The sequence below is a fragment of the Stegastes partitus genome, unplaced genomic scaffold (assembly GCF_000690725.1).
Source record: "Stegastes partitus isolate 25-593 unplaced genomic scaffold, Stegastes_partitus-1.0.2 Scaffold1422, whole genome shotgun sequence".
Taxonomy (NCBI): domain Eukaryota; kingdom Metazoa; phylum Chordata; class Actinopteri; family Pomacentridae; genus Stegastes; species Stegastes partitus.
The window spans coordinates 21906-28878 of record NW_007579153.1 but is presented as its reverse complement, the minus strand read 5'-3'; the positions used below and the strand labels follow the sequence as shown (position 1 = coordinate 28878).

Sequence of the window (6973 nt, the reverse complement as noted above, 5' to 3'; positions counted from 1 at the left end):
GGTAGCCTCAGCACCTCTTACCATGTTGTGTTGTATGTCCCACAAACTCCAGTCAAATCATTAGAAAGGGTTCAGTTCTGGCCTTTTTAAGTGTTTAATTGGAGGCACATGTGACTGTGTAGTGCTGCCATAGACAAGATGTTAACGGAAACAAAGTCCTTATCACCCATTACACACTTGATATTTGACTCATATAAGTTGTTCTGAATTGGACTGTTTTATGCAGAAAATTACTATAATTGGAGAGAATTGTTGAAAAAATGATGAGGGTGTGAAAACTTGTAATTTCTGCTCCAGTCCAGCCCTGTCTATAGAACCAAACTGTTTTCTCAATTCAGTTTAAAGGGAAACAGATTTCCTGCTGGATTTTGGTTTTTTTGTGATGTATTACAAACATGTTTCAAATTAACACATTCATGCCATTTATTTTATTGCCTGACCGTCACTTCCTTTTAGCCAACCAGTCATATATCTCATGGGCCAGGAGTCATCATCCTGATTAACCAGAAAATTAAGTAGAAGCTTCAAATTTATAGTAAAAGAGTTATATTTTAGGCCAAACATGCTGGTTTTCTAAACCTAATCTAGTAGGTTTGTTGGCTAAACTTAACCAAGCTTTGAACATGTAGTTATTACTGTGAAAATGTCAACCAAAGAGTATTATTTTCCTATATCATTTTTATACCTAAACCCAAGCAAACTGAGAGAAAATCAGGAGTAAACCAGTGAAAGTGAAACTTCAGTCTAAGATTAATGATTCCTCCTGTAATGAGAACTCCAGTCTGACTTAAGCCTCCGTCCTGGTTGTGCAAAACTTTGTGGCTTCTACAAACTGAACAGCGAGAAAAAAGTTTTTCCCAAAAGAGAATGCAGTTTATAGGAATGTAGCATTTGGGAGACAGAGTTGGACCGTCACAAGATTGTGAATTTCTCCAGGGCTCAGTAGTTTCCATGTGTGGTTTGATGTGTGGCAGTCAGTCTGTTGAGGCCTCTGGACATAACACGACCTGCACTTGAAGAGTTCATTGTGAAAACATGTAACTCCACTTCCCTGTACGACTGCAGCAGAAGCATGGTTCACATTGCCAGTTATAAGTCAGACCTGTTCCCAGTGCGCGTTGGCCTTCGCCAGGGCTGCCCTTTGTCACCGGTTCTGTTCATTGTTTTTATGGGCAGAATTTCTCGGCGCAGCCAGGGGGAGGAAGGGGTTCGGTTTGGGAACCACAGAATTTCATCTCTGCTGTTTGCAGATGATGTTGTTCTGTTGGCTTCATCAAACCAGGACCTTCAGCGTGCACTGGGCCGGTTTGCAGCCGAGTGTGGGGCGAGCGAGATGAGGATCAGCACCTCTAAATCCGAGGCCATGGTTCTCGACAGGAAAAAGGTGGCTTGCCCTCTCCGGTGGAGTCGGTGGAGACTCCTTGCCTCAAGTGGAGGAGTTCAAGTATCTCGGGGTCTTGTTCACGAGTGAGGGGCGGATGGAGCATGAGATTGACAGACGGATCGGTGCAGCGTCTGCAGTGTTGCGGTCGCTGTACCGGACCGTCATGGTGAAGAGAGAGCTGAGCAAGGCAGCAAAGCTCTCGATTTACCGCTCAATCTACGTCCCAACCCTCACCTATGGTCATGAGATCTGGGTAATGACCAAAAGAACGAGATCGTGGATACAAGCGGCCGAAATGAGCTTCCTCCGCAGGGTGGCTGGGCGCTCCCTTAGAGATAGGGTGAGGAGCTTTAGAACATTTAGAAAACCCAGTGTTCCCTTGTCCACGTGAGACAATGTCAATCAAACTTAAGTTATTTCTATATTTGTCATGTCATTTCTACTGAGTCAAATCCACTCAACTTCAGTTTGACTGATATTATCTCAATCAGACAACACAAAAATATGTTTTCTGTAAATCTATAAAAAGGGAGTTCTCTGTTTTTTAACTCTTCACTTCCATTGTTGGTTGCTGCAGTAGGACTGTTTCACCAGGATGCTTCGATCTCTGCCACAGTGTCAGTCAGTCAGTGTGCTCTGTTGATGTGTCACTTAATGTAAATTTCAAACTGCATTAAAGTCGACAAACTGCGGCTCCCCGGTGGTGCTGATTAAATGGGCATTTGTGGGCGCCTGCAGGGGAAACCAAATGGGACTGTTCTGGGTGTTTACTGAAAGGCGCTGTGGTGCTTTATCTCATCATCTTTCAGTGAGCACATATAAATGGCTTGTTAATGTTGACAGCCGAAGCCAATTAGGCGGCTGTATAGACTCCGTCTGCTTCAGTCTGCTAACAAATGGAGCAAAAGGCAATTTCTGTCTCTGGCAGTTATTCTCGTTTGCCTTATTTCACACTCATTACTGCACAGACACTCTCAAACAAATGTACACATTCACTTACATGTACTTCTACAAGCCCAAGACAAGTGCACTAAACCTGTCACAGGCCTTAATACAAATGAACAAAGGTACGTGCACACATGCTTATACAATCAGAGAAATAGTTTTTATGCTATTACAAATAAGACACAAGGTCATGCACACATAATCCATGCAAACACAGATAAAAGACACTCAGATTTTATAGAACAAGTGTTCATAGTGCTGATAGCAGACTGAGTTTCCGCCATCACTTTAAACACATGTTTCTTTGTCGGTTTCATTACAAAATTCAGCATTATTTGTTATTCGGTCACAGTGGGCTAAAAACACAATGTGTGAAAACGACATGTAATGTGAGTGCGCATAGTGACCAACCTGCAGACAATCATCAGCTGAATGTGCAGCTCCCCTCGGATTTACAGACCTCATATTGGCTCTCAGATCTCTGTTTATGTGTGTTTTGGTTCACCTGCGCTGCAACGCCTCATTTGAAGCAAACAGTCAGTTAAAGTTACTGCTGCAACAACACATCATCAGAAAAGTACAACTGAAGTGTCTGACGATGTTTAAAGCTCGCAATCTCTGACCGATCAACGTTTGGTGAGTTCTGCTTCACGATGATCAAAAAGTTGTATTAGCTACTGATGAGCTGGTCAACATAGGGCAGCAAGTATCAGCTTAAGAGTCGGTGGAGACCAAAAACAGAGCAAAAGCAGAGTGAATACTGAACTTAGATTTGCCACGTGAAGACAAAAACACGATTCAGCATGAATGATGTCACTCTGCAACTGCTTGATGTTTAAATAAGCGACTGAACAAGGCCGTGATATGTCAATGTTGTGCTCACAGCTTCGGTAATACGAACAAATCAGAAACTACCTGATAATTATAAACTCACTGATGACAGTGATGCAGGGCTGATACTGATTATTGATATTCAAGAAGACCAATAACCGATATTGGCGTTGAAAATGAAAATGGAAATAAATAGAACAACACAACAGGCCTTTGTTCATTTAGGTTTTATATAAAAATGTTGAATTAAAATGTAATTTTTTTACCCTTCAGTGCTGATTGGCTATTACTTCTCGCAGGTAACCAATCAGATAGTGCTGTGAGCAGAACGTTGCTTAAGTAGCACTTGTTGAAAAGAAACTTATTTTATCGAGAATTGATTAAAAAAAATAACAAACATCAGATCCAACAGTCAGCCAGGGCGACAGTCAGCCAACACTGAGGTAATGCAAAGTTTCTAACTCATAATCAAGTATTATATGTTAGATAGTAACACGAACAGACTAGCAGATACTATATTAATGATCTTGGTCAACTCTCAACCAGCCGCTAGTTGTAACTAGTTATAATCTTTACTAATATCTTTATCATTAATTACTCTTTTTGAGCTATTTCTGGTCTGTTATTAAGGAGCTTTAACGACTACTGGTTAGTTGTGTATGACGATGCTTCATTTTAGGGCCCATAAAAACACAAATTAATGTCAGACAATCATTGATTAGTGAGGAACTAGTTAGTAACTGCTAAGTGTTTCCAGTTTGTACCCTCTTAACTCACCATTATCTACGGTGCCGTCTTTAATTCTGAGTTGCTCAGGAGCTTTTTAGGTAACTACTCACATTTTTATGATGTTGGAAAATGTGATTCACGGCTTATTCCTTCTGTTGCCAAGTGACCAAAAATAATTTATTGCAGGTTTAAGTGTTGGGAGAACAGAGAGCAGTGGAGTCTGATCTGTTATCAGCAGAAAACCAGAGCTGAGATGCCAGAAGCTGTAACAGCAGACAGAAACAGCAGGATCACATACAGGACAGGACAGGACATTTACAGTATACACAGTGTGTAAACATCATGCACAATGGGAAGTTTCCATATCGGCTTTGTGCAGCACCTACAATAAGCTGACTTTGCATTTGTGCTTATTATTAAATACTGCTGTGAATTAATGAATTAGGATAAACTGTAGTTTAAGTCAACGTCTTAACAAAAAGGTCAAACTGTAAATATTATGGAAGTTAGTGGTAACACACATTTTTAATTATTTCAACAAAGTCCTGTTCTCTTCATGCACATTTGTTTACTTTTCAGTAGTGTTTTAATGAATTTATTAAATGCAGGAGACTCCATGAGTTTTGAGCCAATTTGCCATCGTTTCCTGAAAATCAGAGGACATGTTTACCGTCTTAAACTTCCTGAACTGCTCTCAGAGACGTCAGACTTTCTATCAAACTTTCAAATAAGTTTCAGTTCAAATCTTATGGCCTGTCACAGATTTTCCTGTAAAATACAGGCAGCTGTGGTCACCAGTATTTTACTGTATTTGTAGTTTTCCAACTGTAATTTACCGTTTATGGTGTTGCCACTGTAATCACATTACCTGTAACCATAGTTACCTGTAAATTACAACACTTTCCTCTTTTAAAATTGCAGACATGGACCATGAATAAGTTGAGATCTACCAACTCTGTTGAGCTTTTAAAAATGCTTATAGCACTAAAACACCTAAAACAATAAAAATAATAAATGCTAAAGGCTAAGACAGGCTACTTTTTCATGAATGGCAAACGTTATGCAGCGGCTGTGTAGGACAAATTGTGAATTAAATATAGTTTCAAAAGCAAGAAAAAACTATTTAATTTAACTTTAACTTCATGTTAAAAAAAGAAGATGAAAAGGACTCAGGACATTGCCGCTGCCTAAATCACGTTTTTTGTCTTCGGCTTTAAAAAAAAACCCAAAAAACATCAGATTTTGCAGTTTTTAATCATATTTTGGAAGAGCGGTGCACTACTGTAGGCATTTGGCTGTATTTTCGCAGTAGTTTAGCGGCATGAGAGTGAACAATGACGCCAAGCAACACTAAACATTTTAGGCCTTGAGGCTAAAGTTGGCTGCAGATATTAACACTGATAGTTAAATTACGCCCTCAGGTTTTCACTGAGGAACAGACAACCTGCGTTGACTGTGTCTTCTGAACCATTTTCTCTTCCAGACTTGTGGTTTAGCCTCCTGCTTTTGTTTTTCTGCCACTGCACAGTATTGTTAGAACCACAGCGAGTTGTTGCACCTCAGACTCTGTTTTGTTTATATCTGTTTCCCCATGAGATCATGTGAGGCGGTGCTCTGCTCTTAATGTGATCCTGCACTGGGTGATGCACCTTTATTTTCCAATCTTGTAACGTGTGCGTGTCTGAGATGAGAGAGAAGAACATGGGTTTCTTCATGTGTGTGATGCAACTTGATTTCAAAGTCTGCTGGGATTTCAACCCTCATGTAGTCTGAGTCTGGCTCGAGAGATTTTCTGCAACTGAGTAGGAATAGTTGCTACTTGTATATTAATTTGCTGCAAAAAATGCATTATATTATATTGTTTTATATTATATATTCCTTTATTTTAATTCCATTGCGGCTACAAGTTACAATGCATGCCACATTTATGCACTTCAGATCAGATAAATAGCTGTTTGATCCAGAAATGGCTGATAAATTACAAAGCAAAGTGTTCCTGACATTGTGCGTGGAACCTTCCAACCATCACTCTAACCACAGTGGACAGATAACCCACTCTAATGTTTTCGCTACATCTCCTCGTCCCTGCGGTAATTGTACTTTCTTTCTGTGAACAATCTCGGTGTAATGCGAGCTCATATTGTGGTCGCTGCTGTCTCGCAGTCCACTTCGCCTGACAGCAGATTCCACTCAGCGGACGCTCTTCGTCTGAGAGCTTCCCACAGAAACTAAACAAGAAAATGCAGGAGGATGTACGCGGCCGGCTCACGCTGAGAGACGGATCTCTAACCAGACAGTACCCACAAAATCAAACACTCCCCTCTGTTTGATAGAGCTCACAATTGAGCTATTACTGAGGTTATTATCGGCAGTTCCAGCTGTTTGGAACATGGAGCAGATTAGATGTGATTAAACTTAGATTCTCTCGGTGTCTGCACATCAGCTGAGGGTGTAAACAAGGAAAACAAACAGACAGTTAGTAGCTAACTCACGTCTGCTGCTGCATGTTTGAGAATTAGCTCATATTTCCACATTTGTGCAGCCTCATAATTAAAAAGTTTTCCCATCTCTGGTTTTGCAATTTGCTAAACTGTATTTTATTGCAGATTATCTCGAAAATTGAATTCAGAATTGTTGCATAAAAGGGCTGATGACAGTTTGCAAATGGACCCTGGGGTCGGATAAGAAGCAGGGGAAGTTCAGTGGAGATGAAATCTCAGAGATAACACATGCATGCAGTGGTGTTTATGAGCGTGTCCCAGCAACCGCTCAGAAACAGCTCACATGGTCGCTGCTGATTGGATGGGAGCCGATGACCGCTCGGCCGCTGATGCACAGATGCAGCAGCTCTGGGATTTACAATCGAATAAAGTGACAACTGGTTATTAAAGGGCCTTTTGTGCCGCTCAGGAGCAAAGAGAGAAAACAACTCTGCTGTGCTTTGACAAATGAGGTGCTGAGACCTTGTGCTGTCTGGGATCAGACTTCCTGTGGCCCTGAGTGTCCAGTTTACAGGAAAAACTAACATCACTAACAACGCTTTTTAGAGATATGGCTCTTCGATCCCTTGTTAAGAGCACTCTC

The 6973-nt window shown here is 40.9% G+C and overlaps 1 protein-coding gene across 1 annotated transcript in view; it reads left to right on the top strand.

The window, feature by feature from the left end:
- LOC103370427 (adenylate kinase isoenzyme 5) overlaps positions 1-6973 on the top strand; it is a gene marked incomplete at its 3' end in the record, with an annotated part of 50192 nt that overhangs the window by 31960 nt on the left and 11259 nt on the right. The gene's annotated exons all lie outside the window — the stretch shown is intronic.